This window comes from Microcaecilia unicolor, chromosome 2 (assembly GCF_901765095.1).
Source record: "Microcaecilia unicolor chromosome 2, aMicUni1.1, whole genome shotgun sequence".
Lineage (NCBI taxonomy): Eukaryota > Metazoa > Chordata > Amphibia > Gymnophiona > Siphonopidae > Microcaecilia > Microcaecilia unicolor.
This window is the reverse complement of record NC_044032.1, coordinates 156,021,633-156,041,193: the sequence shown is the minus strand read 5'-3', so window position 1 is coordinate 156,041,193 and position 19,561 is coordinate 156,021,633. Positions and strand designations below refer to the sequence as shown.

General features: G+C 41.8%; 1 protein-coding gene across 2 annotated transcripts in view; it reads left to right on the top strand.

The window, feature by feature from the left end:
* Positions 1 to 19,561, top strand: part of ST8SIA4 (ST8 alpha-N-acetyl-neuraminide alpha-2,8-sialyltransferase 4) — a 241,380-nt gene that overhangs the window by 159,715 nt on the left and 62,104 nt on the right. The window lies entirely within an intron of this gene.

Below are 19,561 nucleotides of genomic sequence, written 5' to 3'. Positions count from 1 at the left end.
AGAAGAACACAATAGTCAGCAACTCAGCGCAGCTTGTCTGTCCAACAGACTAATAACTAGCACCAAAATAAACTTCCGTTTTTGAAAAACAAAAGTGCAATGAGTCAGTGATGAATAAAGATATAAAGATAAGATGTAAATAAATGTGCATCTACCATCAAAAGGAAACCAACATTGTGAACTAAAGCTTGAAAAAATAAAAACAATAAGCATAGTAAATATGTTTTAAAAAAGGTGAACTGAAGTGTGATATTAAAATGGTGAAAAATGCATGTGACCCCTATCATAAACAAAAAGAGTAAAAGAATGTGGTATATATAAAGCTGAAGCACTGTAATAAGGTTTTGAAACAGACAAACCTGAAAACAATGAAGCAATATATATTTATGACTGAACATAATGACTAAGAGTAAAGTATATATAATGTATAAACCAACAGCAATACACAAATTCTGTATAAAGAAAGAAATAATACAGTAGAATTAAAAAAAACATTTGTAAAATAAAAACAATATTACAAATAATAAGAGATCAATTAAACAATCAACAAATGTTAAAACCATGTGTAAAGTTATCAATTAAAAACCTAAAATAAATTCATGAATTAAATAATAAAAATAAACAATATATATGTAAATGACATCTAAAATTATAAATATGGTCTAAATGAACATAAAAGTGGCTAAATGAAAAATATAAGACAGAATACCTTTCCATAGATAAAAAATGAACTTATATGTGTATATATAACTCATGGAGAACTTAAAAAAAATGTACAAACTCAATTTCTTTGTTTAAACTAGAAGGGTGGATGGTATGAAGCTCAAAAATTAGCCTTTCTTCCACTCTGATTAGAGCAGAATCTTGGTTGCCATCTTTTCATATTTTCCTAGGCATGCGTATCATAAAAAATTCAATGTCATCAATTGTGTGTTGTGCTTCTAACCAATGACATGCAATAGCAATTGATTTTATTTCTCTATTGATGTAGCTACGGTGTTCCACAATTCTAGTTCAAAGCATGCGTAGGCAATAAGGTCACTTGACATAAATTACAAAAGAAGAATTGCATATGCTGGAGAAATTATGTATATTTTCTACATGTAGTAGTATGGGTATAACTGGATATAGTGAATGAATGTTTACAGACAGAGCAAGATCTACAAGGAGCATGCCCAGTATATGTAGCGGTAGAGGTATTAATATCAGGAAGTGCAGATGGAACCAACCAATTGCTTAAGTTTTGATTGCGGGAATAGGCGATAATTGGACTGATATTCCTAAAGCATGGATGAAGTTGGACAATATGCCAATGCTTCCTTATAATTTTGCGGATATCCTTTGCCAGAGAGGAGAAATGTAGTGTACATACTAAATATGGAGGATCTTTCTTTTTCTTACCAGGTTTTAGAAGCTCCTCTCTCTGTTGACATCTTGCTTTAAGGTAACCCTCCTTAATACAGTGTTGAGGATTACCTCTATGTTAACATCTTTGTGCCAGAATCTTTGACTGATGGCAAAAATCCTCAGGGTTGGTACATAAGCTATGTAATCTTAAAAACTGACAGTATGGAAGATTAATTTTTAATTGTCTGTTTTGATAACCAGAAAAGTGTCAGTATTGATTTTTGTCATTTGACTTCTTACATAAAGTTGTCTTTAATCCGTACCAATCTTTCTTAAGAAGAATATCCGGAAAGGCTATTTCCTGACAATTGTATTGCATTTTAAACTTTAGATTAGGATCCTAATTATTGAGCCAATTATAGAACATATGTAATCTTTCAATGTTTCCTTTCCACAAAATAATAATATTGTCAATATATCTTTTATATAATCTAATTTCTTCTTTAAAGGAATGTTCAGCAAGATGTTTCTTCTCAAACTTTGTGACATAAATTCACTATATTCGGGGCCGAAGGGGCCCCCATTGCAGTTCCTTTGATCTATTGATAAAAACAACCATTAAAGTATAAAGTGTGACTAACAACAAATCTGTAATTTCTCCATCATATTCATCTAAAATAGAAATCATATGTGATGTCATATATATTAGGTTTCAATTAATGGAACATAAGGTTTTAAGAAAAAAATCTGCAAAATTTTTGACAAAGGTTCCAGAACCGATCCATTACCTGATATGATAAGTCTTCCAGGTGAATTTTGTCATACACTTGCAAATTTTCAGGAGTATATAAATAGTAGGAATTGTTGGATGTTCTACTATCAAATAATTCCTTTCTTTGATGGTAAGAAATCCCATATGACTAGCATACTCAATAACTCTTACTATTTCAGACTTCAGATCATCACTTAGTGGTACATAGAAACTAGAGTCTTCAGTTTGTCTTATCACTTCAGCATATGATGTCTGGTCAAGAATCACAATACTGCCACCCTTGTCAGCGGGCTTAATTGCAATGTCAATATTAGATGCCAAAGTACATATTGCTGAATATTCTTCTTTGTTCAGGTTGTAGAACGGACATTTATTTTTATGATTTTCAAATTCCTTAATGTCCCGTATGACAACTTCATTAAAAGCCACTAGCAGGGGGGTAAGGCCATATTCTATAACAACATGTGTAAATTTGGGAACACCCATGAAATGCCCATTTCCCCGCCCATGGCCATTCCCCATTTGAACTGTGCATTTTATAATTTAGGTGCAGTTCATTACAAAATACGCTTAGTGAGTTATGCATGTAAATTCTAATTATTGCCAATTAGTTCTCATTATTGCTTGTTAAGTGCTGTTAAAATCGTTGATTGGCTTGATATTATGTGCATTGTTGTGGAATACACCTAGATTTCAGTGCAGAACACTAGGCGCAATATATAGATTTGGCCCCAAATTGTTAAATTTTTCATGAAAACAATTTTTTATTGTCCTTTTATATTCACATTCTTATCCATATATATATATATTGTGCTTTAGTTTTTGCAAGTACATTCATTTATGTTTTTTGCATTTATTATATAGTTGTGATCCCCGAAGAAGGCACACTGCCTAAACACAGTCCATGTTGAATCTGGATGATGTATGTTACTTTTGTTGGAGAATAAACTTTTATATTGCAGATATTGGACTTCTGGCAGTTCTTGGAACTATCTCTTCCACTCTTTAGATTGCTTGTTTGGCTGCTGTGAAAACACTCACCCGCCATTTTTGGTTTCACTTATGTTAAAATAATGAATAAAACTATTATAGAGCCTATATAAAATATCATATAACAAAGACACATTAGGAAGGGGGGAATTGCTGAAACTAAACAAAGATACTGATAACAAAATGGGGAGGAAATTGCCACAAGAGACTGCAAGCACTGATTACTAGACAGAAGTGGTGAGAGGCAAATGTGAAAGCAAAATAGTATGTTTTTAGTGGAACATAGGAATGAGGATTCTGAGCACAAATGCTTTCTGATGGGTTGGGAAAGTGACATGTGCGTAGCCGAATTGGGTAAGAAAAGAGAGAAAATCCCATGCAAGATGGGAGGAGACAAGATTAAAAATCCCCCATAATATGACTTGTTACATAAATGTGGGACAATAACTGAAAATGCCCTGACTCAGCACCTATATGTGTCTATAAAACAGTGCTTAAGTAAGCACCTGTTTTCCCTCTTAAAATAGGTGCCTCCTCCCCCCCCCCCCCCCACCCGTGAAAGGGTAATATTCAACCTGCAGCGTTAAGCGGCTTCTAAGCTGCTCATTGCTGCAGGCTGAACTAACCAGTGGCGTAGGAAGTGGGGGGCGGTGGGGCGGTCCGCCCCGGGTGCACGCCGCTGGGGGGGTGTCGGCGCCTCGCTGGTTCCTTGCTCTCTCTGCCCCAGAACAGGTTATTCCTGTTCCGTGGCAGAGAGAGCAAGGAACCAGCGAGGCGCCGACACCCCCCCAGCGGCGTGCTCTCGGCGGATTGGCCCTCCCACCCACCCCTCACCGCCTTCCAGGTATGTTCTCGCGGGCGGGGCGGGGGGTGTTGCACTACGGAGGGGGGAGGGTGCATCACGCTGCACCCGGGGGGGGGTGCGCAGCGGCGACCCGCCCCGGGTGTCAGCTGCCCTCGCGACGCCACTGGAACTAACCCCAGATATTCAGTGCTGGGGCACACCCAGCTCCTGGTACTGACTCAGAAGTTAACCGAGCACCAGCTGATATTCAGACCAGTTCCCGGTTACCTTGGCACATAAAGTTCGGACAGCCTTTTTGCTGTCCTAACTTTATGCATCTACTTAACTATTAGCAGACCAAATATCGCTACTAATGGCTAAGCTGTGTCTCTTCCCAAACTCTGCCCTTGGACGGTCCTTAACCAGTTAGGGAATGGCCAGTTTGTGGCGATATTCAGTGGCGTTATGAGGACCCACTGAATGTCTGCAACCGGCCACCCAACAGGGTTTATCCAGGTAGGAGCCTCTTCTACCTGGTTAAAACCCCTTTTAATATTGGGCTGTAAGGGATAGATTCAAGAGAGAGAGCGCCAAAATTTAGACTCTGGGATGATGCACGCTAATTGTGAATTGTACAGCAGCAGTTCCGTTTGGGACTGCCAGTACAGAATACTAGCAGAAGTCCGCAGTTTCGTACTTAACTTTAGGCACAAGCATTTAATGCCATGTCAATGGCTGGTATAAGTGCTTGCACCTAACTGTTGTCATTTAGGCACATAACACCTAGCATTCTGTATACTTATCTCCTAGGCATATCCCTGACCCAACCATGCGACTCCCACATCCACACACCCCGAGAAGTTGGATGCAATAGAATTTGTGCATGCAACGTTATTTCACAGAAAGGGTGGTGGAGGCGTGGAATGGCCTCCCGGTGGAGGTGGTGGTCGAGGACTGTTCCAGAGTTTAAAAAGGCATGGGATAAGCATGTGGGATCGCTTAGGAGCAGGAAGAATTAAGGGTTACAGATGATGGGCAGAATGGATGGGTCATATGGCCTTTATCTGCTGTCATGTTTCTATGTTTCAATGTTTCTAATTTCTAGAATAGCAACTAAGGGGAGTTGGATGCACAAATGCTAACTGGTGCCAGTTAGTGCCAATTAACACCCATGTAAGCCAATAATTGGCTGTTAATTGGAGTTAAATTGTATGTGCAACTAACTTTATTCTATAAATTGTGTGCACAAATATTTGGGCGTGCAAGTTTATAGAACTAGGGGGTAAATGTATAAGTTAATTGAATATTGGCCCACCTGTTTTTACAAATTATTTATGACATTTTCAAAATATTACACAAGCTAAACACTAACAACAGAAACTCAGATGCATTAATACAAGAAATTAGTTAAAAGACCAAATAGTTCTTAAAAGCCTCTATAAGACAAGTCCCTAGAGACCTGGAAAATTGAGAAAACGTAAATTCAATCTATGAAAGTTCTGAATAGACTCAATCCTCCTATACAAGGCTATTTTGTCCTTCATAATAATCGCTGTCACATTCTATAGACCTATAACCTCAGTCTTAAGAGTTTCTATTTGAGTTGAAAACTCCTTTCTTGTGCTATCCAGAGACTCAGTTAAGTTGTCAGTCTTGACAAATAGTCTCCAGGGACACCACTGTTAAGGTTTTCACTGACCCCAGTGCCTTCAGCAGTCTCCTTGAGATCTCATCTGTTCTGCTGACTCTCTCGGCAATTGCACCCCTTCCTGAATTTTGCTCTTGAAGTTCTTCCTCAGAAAGAACTCCAGCCAATGCCTGTTCGCCAGACAGACATGGTGGTGGTTCAAGCGCCAGAGGGGAGAATATCACATCTAGCCTGCAAACAGAGAGCTTTCCTGCAAAGCCGGGTTCACCATGCCAGATCTGATGGGAGTCTTTGCTGTAAATCGGTTGATTGTTTGTTGCACAGGTGAGAAGGTTCTCACAGTCATGGGAACCATCATGACAGCATCCTTTCTATTCGTATGGGGCTTCATAGTGGGGGAAAAAACTGTACAAAGCAGCAATCCAATCGAATACGCTCGGCCAACATCTTGATTCCGCCCCCGGTCCACATGTTTTAATACACAGATTTATTAAAGTGTGCTATTACATTAATGCACTCTGTTTAGTAAATAGACACCACTGCATAAAATGAGAACCTCAGTAAATAATGCATGATGTGATACTTACCTTTTATTAAATGGTATCTAAAAATTGTGTACTACTGGTCCATATGAAAGCTAATTATATCTGCTAGATGCCAGTTTAGGTGGAATAATTGATTCTCAAGGAGCTACACTTGTAATACTTGAATTCCTTTCATATCATTTTCAATGTTATTGATGTGTTCAGAAAAACAAACATACAGGCAATCAGTAGCACAACTAAGTACGATACAACCTGCCCTAGCAGCCTATAATTGATTGAAGTTTCTTTTTTCTACAACCATTGCTAGGAGAAACAATCATAAAGAAATTCTAGTTTTTAAACAGCTTAAATTAAATGAAATGGTTGAAATAGATGGTACCTTGTTGTACAACCATTAGAGAAGCAAAATAGTCCTGAGCATTTTAGTGATGTATAATTGTGTTTTTCTGTTTCCCAAAAGTCATGTAAAAGAAGCTTAGTTATTTTATAAATTTACAAAATTAAAATATGAGATGTTAGAGAACCTAGAATGAGACATCACAAGATCAGAAAATGGACCTTATCTTTTATAAAGACCACCAGGTTCCTAGAGCCAGTTTCATATGATATCTGTTATAATGACCAAAGAGGCAGATATATTTCATGAATAATCATTCTGAATATTCTGAGAACAAATAAATGTGAAAAAAGGACATTTGGTATAAAAGATGGGTTAATGAGGTAGCACCTTTTTTTGAGAATCTCTTAACCACTTAAGTAAAGATGAAAAAGAGATCAGATCTAATTATATACACATATTGAAGCCCTTACCTCTCTGTTAAACTGCAAAGATAGAGGTCAATGGATAGATGAGTGATGGACTGAGCAGCATCTGGGCAAGAAGGATTAGTCTGGATACAAATGCAAGGGATAGGGGACAAAATTCCAAAGTGAACCAAAAATTGAGTGGCAGAACATACTCCTGTAGTCCTGATTAAATATGTTTCTGATTCTGAACATACCCTACATAGATTTGGAAATCTACTGAGGAAATGGCAACACCCATAAAATTTGGAAATATTTGATCAAGCTCCTGTACCTATGATTAAGAAAGTGCACGTGGAATACAAACAAATGCAGAAAAATGTAAGAAATGTCCAAATGAATTAATATAAGAATTACTCCTGCTTTGAAGAGACAGAAGGGAACATGTCTGAGGATGCAAATCTTCAGATAAGTAAATTATTCTTGTGTAGCAAACCTCTGGTACCTTTCTTAGTGGGTAGTATCCAGGATCCATTAGACTGTGCTGGGGGAAGTCTTGAGGGTGTGGGAGAAAGAAGACTCACTTCCAGGCCCTATGTTTGATGCTTGTCTGAGACAGGATTTTTGAGCATAGCAGTGTTAGATTTGTAATGACCCTCTGCTGACCCTCCTTTCAAAGGTGTTTTGTTCATCTCTTTCCTCTCTTTTGTTGCAGTTCTTATTCTTAACGTGATTATTTATTTGATTATTGTAAACCACTTTCACAGGTTTCTCACAAGCAGTATATCAAATTTTGAATAAACATGGAAAACTAGATGTCTTATTTGACAGCTAGCATTTGTACCCGCCTCAGTTGCTCTCTAGTCAACCAGTGAGCCAAATTCAGGCCAAGTTTTGTCCTATGTTGGATCCCATCCTGGGAGAGAGGGTACTAGGAAACCCCTTCTCCAAGTGGAGCTGCAACAGGACTTGATGAGGACTGAAGAAACCCAAACTCTGCAGTTGCCCTGAAATAGGAGAGGAAACTGTAGAAGGGTCCTGAAGGGATCCTTTGGGGTGACAGTATCTGAGGATCTGAAGGTGTGGAAACAGTGTGACAAGGTTCTGGCCGTACCCAGAAGGATGCTCGGCTATACAGAGAGAGGTGTAACCAGTAGAAAAAAGGAAGTGTTAATGCCTCTTTACAAGACATTGGTGAGGACTCAGTTGGAGTATTGTGTTCAGTTTTGGAGGCTGTATCTCGCTAAGGATGTAAAAGGTGACGAAAATGGTATGGGGCGTGTGCCAAAAGACATATGAAAAGAGACTGGAATACCTGAATACGTATATCCTAGAGGAGGGACGGGGGAGATATGATACAGATGTTTAAATACTTGAAAGGTATTAATATAGAAACAAGTATTTTCCAGAGAAGGGAAAACAGTTAAACTAGAGGACATTAATTGAGGTGGGTGGGTGGTAGACTTAGGTGTAATGTCAGAAAGTTCTTTTTCATGGAGAGGGTGGTTGATGCCTAGAATGCCCTCCTGAGGGAGATGGTGGGGAAAAAAAACATTAACGGAATTCAAAAAGACATGGGATGAGCACTTAGGATCTCTACAAAACTTAAATGGTTGCATGTGTGTTTGCATGTTGAGTAGTGCTTAGATGGCAACTCTGACTGTGAAGAACGAAGGCCGATGCTTGGCAAAATTGTACAGTCTGGGTCCTGTATATGGCACTCCAGTTTAGGATGGGCTGGAGAGGCCTTCAATGGAAATTCTAATAATTTGGAAAGTGAATACGTGAAAAACGCCCAAGTTCCGACCTAAATCGGGAGATGGACGTTTATCTCACAAAAACGAATAACGCGGTATAATCGAAAGCCGAATTTGGACGTTTTCAACTGCACTCCATCGCGGAAGCGTACAAAGTTGACATGGGCGTGTCGGAGGCGTGGTGAAGGCGGGACTGGGGCATGGTTATCACCCGAACAGAGATGGGCGCCTTTCGCCGATAATTGAAAAAAAGTATGCGTTTGTAGCTAGAATTTAGGGCACTTTTCCTGGACCCTGTTTTTTCACGAATAAGGCCCCCAAAATTGCCCTAAATGACCAGATTACCACCAGAGGGAATCGGGTATGACCACCCCTGACTCCCCCAGTGGTCACTAACCCCCTCCCACCACAAAAAATGATGTTTCACAACTTTTTATTTTCACCCTCAAATGTCATACCCACCTCCCTGGCAGCAGTATGCAGGTCCCTGGAGCAGTTGTTAGGGGGTGCAGTGGACTTCAGGCAGGTGGACCCAGGCCCATCCCCCCCCTACCTGTTACAATTGTGCTGCTTAATGCTTAGTCATCCAACCCCACCAAACCTACTGTACCCACATGTAGGTGCCCCCCTTCACCCCTTAGGGCTATAGTAATGGTGCAGACTTGTGGGCAGTGGGTTTTGAGGGGGATTTGGGGGGCTCAACACACAAGGGAAGGGTGCTATGCACCTGGGAGCTCTTTTACCTTTTTTTTTTTTTGTTTTTGTAAAAGTGCCCCCTAGGGTGCCCGGTTGGTGTCCTGGCATGTGAGGGGGACCAGTGCACTACGAATCCTGGCCCCTCCCACGAACAAATGCCTTGGATTTATTCGTTTTTGAGCTGGGCGCTTTCATTTTCCATTATCGCTGAAAAACAAAAACGCCCAGCTCACAAATTGTCGAATAAAACATGGACGTCTATTTTTTTTTCGAAAATACGGTTCGGTCCGCCCCTTCACGGACCCGTTCTCTGAGATAAACGCCCATTGAGATAGATGTTTTCATTCGATTATGCCCCTCTATGTCTCGTAACTGACAAAACGAATTTGGATAGGCTGGAATGGGCTTCGGTGATTTCAGTACTTGGAACCAAAGGACAGGGCTGGGGCACACATCTATGGTCTATGTTTCAGAAATGCCAAAGAGAGACTATGAACAAGTAGTTTATTTTGTATTCATTGTTGGTTTAATCATGACTTGGTAATAATGAGTTTGAGTGTTAGGCAGACTGGATAGACCTTTCAGGTCTTTATCTGCAAGCAAAATAAACAGTTCTGCTCCTATGCAGGTACATGCATACATACAACCATCTTGCTCAGTCTGTTCCCCCCCCCCCAACCCAGAAGAATATGTTAGGGTCTGCTACACCAGTATTCTGGAAATGACAAATGTGAAATTTTGGCAGGTAACAGAGTAAAATTAAAACTTTGACATACGTGAAGAATAAAAATACCTTTCTTTAAAATATTCTTAATTTTATGTTGGAACACAAATTTATGGATTTCTTTTTATAAAATTTTATTTGGTGTTCTACAATAGCAAACAAATGTATATGATCACCATTTTAAACTTCTCAGTGGAATGTAGTTCCTCTTCCATTATGTATTTTCCTATTATTCCAGAACTTGTGGGATAGTTGTGTTCATCAAGTGGAGATAACTGAAAACTGAACTGAGACATATCTCTCTTGTCATCCAGTCCAGCTCCTCAATTTTTTTTTTAATCTCCAGCAGGTGGATGGGTACACTTTTCAGCATCTGGTTCTGAGTGATTTGCTCCTGGTCCAGTTAGTCAATTGGTCCCCAGTTGAGCTTTGCAGGTGACTTGAGTCTAGAGCATCGTATCTAGAGGTCATCAGATCGCTGTCTTTGGGAATTTACTTCTTCCCTCTCTTCACCTTATTCCTGTTTCCTCTGGAGCTCTTTTCCAGCACAACAACCTTATAAAAATAAAAGAGAGAGAGAGTGGGACAGAATATCAGTCCTGATTCTGTCTTGTCTGGGGTGATGCTCGTGGAGACTATGAGGGGGAGCAGCTGACAGTGGTAGGTCCGACTAAAGTTTGACTTGAAACCACTTGGAGGGCTGCAAGTTCTACTTGGTGCAGGGGAGGGATCCTGACTCACTTCTTGGGACTGTGTAGGACGGTTCTTCTGACCTTCGGGATGTATGGCGACTCCCATGGAGGCAGCTGAGCGATATTCCTGCTGGAGGACCCACCAGCTAGTGCTGGTGCATTGCTATGTACACAAGCCAGGAATATTACAGGACACAGAGGAAACCGTTGATGGGAGCACATCTTTGAATTTGCAAGGGACTTTGGGCTCTCCAGTAGGGTTGGTGTACAGCTTGATGAAGGAGAGCGTGGGGACAGGTGCTATTTTGTCAAGGCTGACTGGCAGTGAGGAAAAGCCTCTGTCTGATTATGCATAGAGCACAACAACTATTTTACAACCTCAGGGCCAGACAGAGCATTCAGCTGCATTGGGATCTTTGTTTTCTCATATTGCTCATACACCAGCCTTATTGACTGAAGCAGGTGCTTCAGTTTCTCACCTGCTGCCCCTCCGGCTCCTAAGAGATGTTGTGTAGACCTCCAGGAGTAGGCAGATGAGGCGCTCTGCCTCTCCCTCCTTATCTGATGTGGCCTTGGTCTATTCAGAGAAGCCACAATTTAAGGAGCTGTTAGATGGAGAGCTCACTCCTGAGAAGAGGGATGACCCGAAAGTACCGAAGTTGTTCATAAAGAGGAGCTCAGTAATCTTATTTCTGAAGCATTGCTTCATTATCAGGAGTTCCATTATCATCAATCATGAGGGGGCTGAGTGGTCCTAAGGCCTTCCTGATGCATCGTGACATACATAACCTAATTACAGAAAAATGGGTCTCAACGGACTCGGGGCCATGATTTCCCTCTACCCATTGGTTCCAGATTAGAAAGAGAAATTGCAGCTTCCCTGGGTGGACTCCCTTGTTATGGTAGTGATTAAGATGACAACCTTGCCGATGGAAGGGGGCATTGCCCTAAAAGACCTACAGAATAGAAAGCTGGAAGGCTCACTGAAACAAGCCTTTGCAGTGGCTTCTTTGGGTCTTGCAGCAACAGTGTGCAGCTCATTCGTGGCAAGAGCATACCTGAAGTGGTATCATAGTCTGCAACACAAGACAGGCACCACAACATCCAGCTGGAAGTGGGGTTGGCCTACTTGGCGAATGCAGTATGTCTTTGGCTATTGCAGCACATTGGCAGCTCTGCGACATTGGGCATCAGATGCAGTGTCAGTCACGTCTAGTTAAACTGCCCTTTTGAGGCAAGTGACCATTTGAAGAAGAACTCAGTAACAAGGGGAAAGAAGTGGGGGAAACTAAGCCATAGAGGTTGCTGGAGGATAAGTTAAAAGCCTCTGGTCATCTGTCTTCAGGGTGCTCTCGATTTCGAGACAGCAGATCGTACTGGCCTGGTGTCAGCAATATGGTCGGAAATCCTGTTTTCAGGCACAGCAGTCTTCCTTTTGTGCAGACAGAAAGTCCTCTCAATCAGCTAGGGTGCCCATACCTCCTCTCAATGTAATGTTACCAGGCTGGTCCACTTTTCTCTTCCTCCAAAGGGAGGACATATTCAGGAGTTTCTAGAGGAGTGGGACAAAATCATGTCAGACCAAGGGGATCTGGATATTCATACATAAGGTTACAAGTTGGAGTTCTTCTGCCTGGTTTCTCCTCTCTTCTTGCTGTCTCCTTGTCGAAAGGGAACCAAGGCAGTCAAGGTTCAGGCCACCTTAGATTCCTTGCTGGCTCTCTGGGCCATTGTTCTAGTTCCCCAGGCTGAACAGGGACAAGGTAGATACTCCATCTACTTCATTGTCCCAAAGAAGGAGCTACCTTTTGTCCAGTTTTAGATCTCAAAAGTCTGAACCGCTGCCTCTGAGTGTCCTGCTTTCATATGGAAAAGCTAAGAGCAGTCATAGCCTCGGTTCAAATGAAAAAAATTCTCACTGCCCTTGATCTCAAGGAGGCATACTTTATACCCATATGGCCACTGCATCAAAGGTTTCTACATTTTGTAGCATTGGGCCATCACTTCTAGTTCAGGGCTTTGCTCTTCTGTCTCACTACATCACCAAGAATGTTTACCAAGGTTATGGTGGTGGTGGTGGCAGCTTTACTTTGGCACCAGGGAATCAGAGTTCACCTGTGTCTCAACAACTGGCTTATACTGGCATCTTCTACAATCATTGGGGCGGGTCATCAAGTTTGAGAAAAGCAGACTAAATTCATTGCAGACACTGGAGTATCCGGGCATTCTATTCGACTGTCAGGTTCTCAGGTTCAGAGCCCGCGGGGCTGGGCTCTGGAGCAAACGTGAGCCCTTGGGCTGCTGACGAGGAGCAACAGCAGCAGGCAAAACCCACCAACTAACACTGGGCAAGCACACCGGCAGGGACTGCAGGCACTGCCCAGCGAACCGGAACACATGGACTGGAATCCCCCGGACTGGAGGACACAGGACTGGAACCCCCCAGACTGGTCCACACAGCTTCACCTGCACTTAGCTACTAAGCCCCCCAGGAGTTGAGCTCCTGGGTTCGAGTAGCCGGCAGGACTTACTGGATATCGGATGACACAGGGACCAGGACTGGAAACAGAAGTACTCCTAAACCTAAACTGATCTACGTGCTCCCCAGCCCTAAACCAGCAGGAGTGTTCCTAACAGTAAACTGACAAAAAGACTTCCTAAGCCCTATACTAAACAGGAGCTCCTAAGCCCTAAACTAACAGAGCAGGGAACTAAACACAAAGTTAACACAGGTGCTACTAAGCACCAAGCTACAAGCAGAGCTCTACACTAACAAACTAAACACAAAACTAACAAGCTACCTAAGCACTGCTCTAGCAAACTATATACAAAACTAACAAGGTGCTTCCTAAGCACTACTCTGGCAAGCAACCAGAAGAGCTCCTAGTACTAAAAGGGAAGACAGGGGAGCCACAAGGAAAAAGCAGGGAAGCTAACACATAAGCCAAAAGTGATTCTAAATCACCAAACACCAACAGCAAAGACTGCAATGCTCCTAATAGCACAAACACCAGAAGTACTTCTAACAGCAAACTCTGCAGTGTTCCTAACACCACCAAACCCTGAAGTATTTCTATCAACCACAGAGCTTCCAAAGCCCTACACACAGCAATGCTTCCAAAACCAAGAGGGAAAAGCAGGGGAACCAAAAGGGAAAAACAGGAAAGCTAAACACACAGTCACCAGTGCACACTGCACTAACACTAACCTGGTCCTTAGCAAAAGCAAGCAGGGAAATTAGACACAAAGTCAGAAGTGCACACTGCACCACCCTACCTAAAGCAAACACCACTGTTGCAAAAGGCCCTGAAGGAAACAACACCACTTCCTTATCAAGGCCCTCCCTGATGATGTCACACTCCCTAGACCTAGGCAAAAGCACACTGACCCAGAGAGGCCCAACCCACACCAATGCAACACTGTGAAGCACTTGAAGCCAGTACACCCAAAGAGAGGTAGAGTTAACTCAGTCCACCCACACAGCTGTAGTAAAGTAAAACAATTAACCTCATGCTGCTGGAAGCTGCCAGCACAGAGAGACAGAGCCAGCTCAGAAAGGACAGAGAAAAGAAACAGAAGCCAGCTAAGAAGCTGACCCCCAGGAAAGAGGTAAGTTTGAGAGGGGTTCTGACCCCAATCATAACATCGACACAGTAAGGGAGAGGATCTTCCTCTCAGAACGCAGGAGGTCGAAGCTGGTTCATCAGATTTTTCTTCTCAGTCATTGCAGGCTCAGCATTTGGGACTACATCCAGGTTCTTGGGTCAATGATGGCGGCCATGGGCAAGGGTTCAAATGCATCCTTTACAATAGTCTCTTCTCAGCCACTGGTCTCCGGTGTCACAGAAGTATGGTCTTCATCTTCTTTGAACACTGTTTGCCAGATGGCATATGTAATGATAGTTGTTGCCTAGGAATTTGACAGTCAGAGCTCCCTTTCTAATAACACAGTGGGAGGTGATGATAACACCAGCAGGTCGGGTTGTGGAAGTCATTATAGTTCCATCTGGCACAGACAAAAGGACAGAACAAGAGTCTCAATGGTAGATAAATTGTTTGGAACTCAGGGCAGTGCAGAATGTCTTTCGTGATTTTGCTCCCTTTCTGGCAGGGGCCCTGGTCTGAGTTTCTCCTACAATGCAACAGCAGTGGGATCTTCAGCCATTCAATAGTGGTGGAGTTGGGCAGAGAAAGATCTTGGCTGCTCATATCGCTGGGTCTTGAATGTGGAGATGGACTTTCTAAAGCAGACAATCTTTGGATCCGGGAGAATGGGAACTATTCAGCTGGGGTTTTCACCTGATAGTTGATTGATGGGGTTCTCCTCTTCTGATGAAATGGAATGCCAAAGTGCCCAAGTTCTTCAGCCATTGGAAAAAAACAGGTTTGATGCTATACTGGAGCTCTGGCCGGAGATTCATCTACTGTATGGCTTCCCTCCTTGGCCAATGGTACGCCATGTTTTGAAAAGGATTGCATTGCACCAAGGTCAAATAATTATCATAGCCCCAGATTGTCCGTGGTAGTTGTGGTTTGTGGACCTGATTCAACTGCTGGACGAGGATCTTCTCTATCTTCCTCAGGTACATGGCCTACTGAAGCAAGGTCTGGTGCTCGTGGATGATCTGTGCCCCTTTGGTCTTACCACTTGGCCATTGAAAGGGCTCGGTTGATACGAAAAGGTTATTCTGATTCGGTCATTGCTACCTTACTTCAGACTCAGAAATGCTCTATATCAATGGCATATGCGAAGGTGTGAAGTACATTCAAGGTCTGTCATTTTGAGCATGGACTTTCTCCCTTTTCTGCTCAGATTTCATGCATCCTAGCATTTCTCCAGTCAAGCCTTCAGAAAGGATTGTCATTAGATTCTCTAAAAGTTCAGGTTTCAGTTTTGGCCTGTTCCATGGGCCGATTACAGAAGACGTTTTTTGCAGCTCACCCAGATATCATTTGATTCTTAAGGGGAGCTGGCCATCTGTAGCATTCCTTTTGTGCACTGTGCCCAGAGTGGAACCTTAATTTAGTCCTTTGGACCCTGCAGAAGCCTCCTTTTGAGCCACTCTGGAAGACCTCCTTGAAAGATCTTACACTAAAGACAGCGTTCTTGGTGGCTGTTGGGTCACCGTTTAGGGGTTTGGAGCTTCAAGTTCTTTCTTGTTGGGATTTTGTTCTCTGCTTTTCAGAGGTGGGGACTCCATGCACACAGTTGCTTCCTTTCTTCCGAAACTGGTATCCGCATTTCATCTAAACCAGTCTGTGGAGACGCCTTCCTTTGCTGAGAGGACGAAGAGGCTCAATATTCTTCCTTGAAGCTTCTCGATGTGCGAGAGTCCTCATTAGATATCAGGAAATCATGAATGAGCTTCGCAAATCAGAAAGACTGTGCTTTTTGGTAAACAGAGGCTTGGCCTCATGACTTCCAAGCCCACAATTGCTAGATGGCTGAAGACCATTGTGTCAGTTTATTTGCCTGTGGGGAAGCAGGCTCCTCAGGCCTTTCAGGCTCATTATACAAGGCATATAGCAACATTTTGGATGGAAACTACCTTATTTTCTCCAGCAGATATTTGCAAGATGGCAACATGATCGACACTGCATTCCTTTGCCAAGCACTCCATGCACACAGTTGCTTCCTTTCTTCCGAAACTGGTATCCGCATTTCATCTAAACCAGTCTGTGGAGACGCCTTCCTTTGCTGAGAGGACGAAGAGGCTCAATATTCTTCCTCGAAGCTTCTCGATGTGCGAGAGTCCTCATTAGATATCAGGAAATCATGAATGAGCTTCGCAAATCAGAAAGACTGTGCTTTTTGGTAAACAGAGGCTTGGCCTCATGACTTCCAAGCCCACAATTGCTAGATGGCTGAAGACCATTGTGTCAGTTTATTTGCCTGTGGGGAAGCAGGCTCCTCAGGCCTTTCAGGCTCATTATACAAGGCATATAGCAACATTTTGGGTGGAAACTACCTTACTTTCTCCAGCAGATATTTGCAAGATGGCAACATGATCGACACTGCGTTCCTTTGCCAAGCACTACAGGGTGGATGTTGCAGCGCACTTGGAAGCCAGTTTTGGGGCTTTGGTAGATGGCTGAAGACCATTGTGTCAGTTTATTTGCCTGTGGGGAAGCAGGCTCCTCAGGCCTTTCAGGCTCATTATACAAGGCATATAGCAACATTTTGGGTGGAAACTACCTTACTTTCTCCAGCAGATATTTGCAAGATGGCAACATGATCGACACTGCGTTCCTTTGCCAAGCACTACAGGGTGGATGTTGCAGCGCACTTGGAAGCCAGTTTTGGGGCTTTGGTCTTCAGGAAGGCAGCACCAGGATCTCACCCACTCTAGGGATTGCTTTTATACATCCCACAGGTTCTGGAATAGTGAGAAACAATGTAATGGAAGGAGAAATTAGGTCTTACCTGATAGTTTTCTTTCCATTAGTCCTTCCCACTATTCTAGAGGCCCGCCTGAGGATTCTGAGATGTTTAGTCAGTGCAAAGTAATGAGCCAAATATCGACCTTGCAAGGTGCTTCCTGCTTATTTTTTGTTCGCTACAAGTTGTCCAGAGATGAAGTCCACATGTTTGCTCATCTGGTTAGTGTTAGGTTAGTGAGTTGTTTAAGGTTGTTATGTATATTCTGAGTATTATCCTTACTGTTTGTCTACATAAATACTGAGGAGCTGGACTGGATGCCAAGAGAGCGCTGATTCATGTTAGTTTCCAGTTCTGTATCACCATCTGTAGATTGATGGACACAACTATCTCACAGGTTCTGATATAGTGGGAGAGTGTAATGGAAAAATTTGTATCAGGTCCTAGTTTATCCTTTTTACTCTAGTAGTGGGAAATCTGTACTGTGATGATCCAATAAGAAGTCCTAGTAGCACAGCACTAGGTTTCCTATATTTGTGCCATAAGAAGCTGTTGAGAATTTCCTGTTGGTTAGCTAAACTGTTTTACTTCCTCATAAATCATTCAGATATCGTAGCGATATGAGCAAAGATGTAAGTCTGAGGTTTCATTTGATAATGTTGCTTCTTATCTGGTGTCTTTTAATACTAGCAACATGGTACATTTTATGCAAATGTAAAAACATAAGTTCAAATCTGACAGGTGAGGGGGTTGTTCTTCATAATGTATTGTTTCTATGCACCTTGTATATAATTGTTTACTTTGTCTAGTAATGTTCATATCTTAATTTGCATTTTTCATTTCATAAGACATTTTGTATATATAAAAATGTGTAAATCTGTAGCTTATGATTTTAACTTTTGAAGTATGATACAAAACTTGAATAACTTCATAGATGATTTATAAATATATCTATCCATCTCTCTATATATATTTTTCCTATACAGTTGTATTTTATCACATATGAATTTGAAACATTCTGCTTCAGCTTCAAGTCTATTAACTAAAATGTATTTCAAACTTGTTTCTGGAAAATGTAACCAGAACTATACCGTAATCCTCCCAGATGTCAGCAAGAGTCACTCTTTAATTCATAATTACTGGCACTGATGAAAACTGCTAAATTTCACAAATAAAATCACATATATATTCCCCACTCCATCTCCCTTCTAGATCTCATTGCCTGTGATGTAATTCATGACACAGGTTTGAATATGGATTCCCATAGGGATTCAGGGTAATTGGAGGTTAACAAAGATGAATATCTATAATTTCTGAATATTCTATTTTTTTTAATGATTAGAGAATGGAAGCTGTAATCCCCTAATTCTATAAAAGTCACCAAAAATTGTGTGCACAATTGAATTGAATAATGAGCCAATTAGTGTGAATAATTGGCTTTTTAACAAGTAATTGATGCTAATTGAAATCAGTTAACATGTACGAGCATACATTTAGGCACGTGATACGTGCTAAGTTTTATGCACATCCTTGAAAAGGGGTACAAAAAGGGGAGGGTAATGGGCATTCCAGGGTGCTTCAGGGCATGGATTAAAATTACATGTGCAATTATAGAATAAGGAGGTTCTGCATGTAAATTTAGGTGGGGGGCATGTGCACCATGTTTTCGTTAGTGCAAACAGACGTGCCTAAATTTATACACACTTAAGCACAGGGGTTGTGTATAAATTTAGGCACATCCATTTGCACTAACGAAGAAAAAACTGCTTAAGCGCTATTCTATAAGACACGCCTAAAGTTAAGCACAGCGTGGCTTATAGAATAGTGCTTAAGCAGTTTTTTTCTTGGATGGATATGTTGGATATATCGCTGAATTACTGAGAACATATAAGGATTACACTATCCACACCAACCTGACAAATACCCAAATAAGGATAAAACGACAACAAGAAGACTACTACTACTACTACTATTTAGCATTTCTATAGCGCTACAAGGCATACGCAGCGCTGTACAAACATAGAAGAAAGACAGTCCCTGCTCAAAGAGCTTACAATCTAATAGACAATAACAACAGAAGGGAATCACAGGCACAACCAAAACAAAGGAACATCAACTAATAAAAATCCACACAACACCAATAACAGATCCACACAAACAAATCCAAGTGGGATACACAAACGCCAAATCTATAGTGAGCAAAATAATTGACATAACAGACTGGATCACAACAGAAAAACTCGACCTACTAATGATCAGCGAGACATGGATTCACGACCAAAAAGACCCCATAATACTGGAGCTTTGTCCCCCAGACTATAAAATCACTCACTGGACAAGGAAAGATAAGAGAGGAGGAGGAATAGAACTAATCTATAGATCTCACTTCATGGTAACAACAACTGCTGAGTCCATAACACCAATACTCGAAATTACCTTAGTCAGAATCAGCCACACAGATCTGATTGACAACCTAAATATTG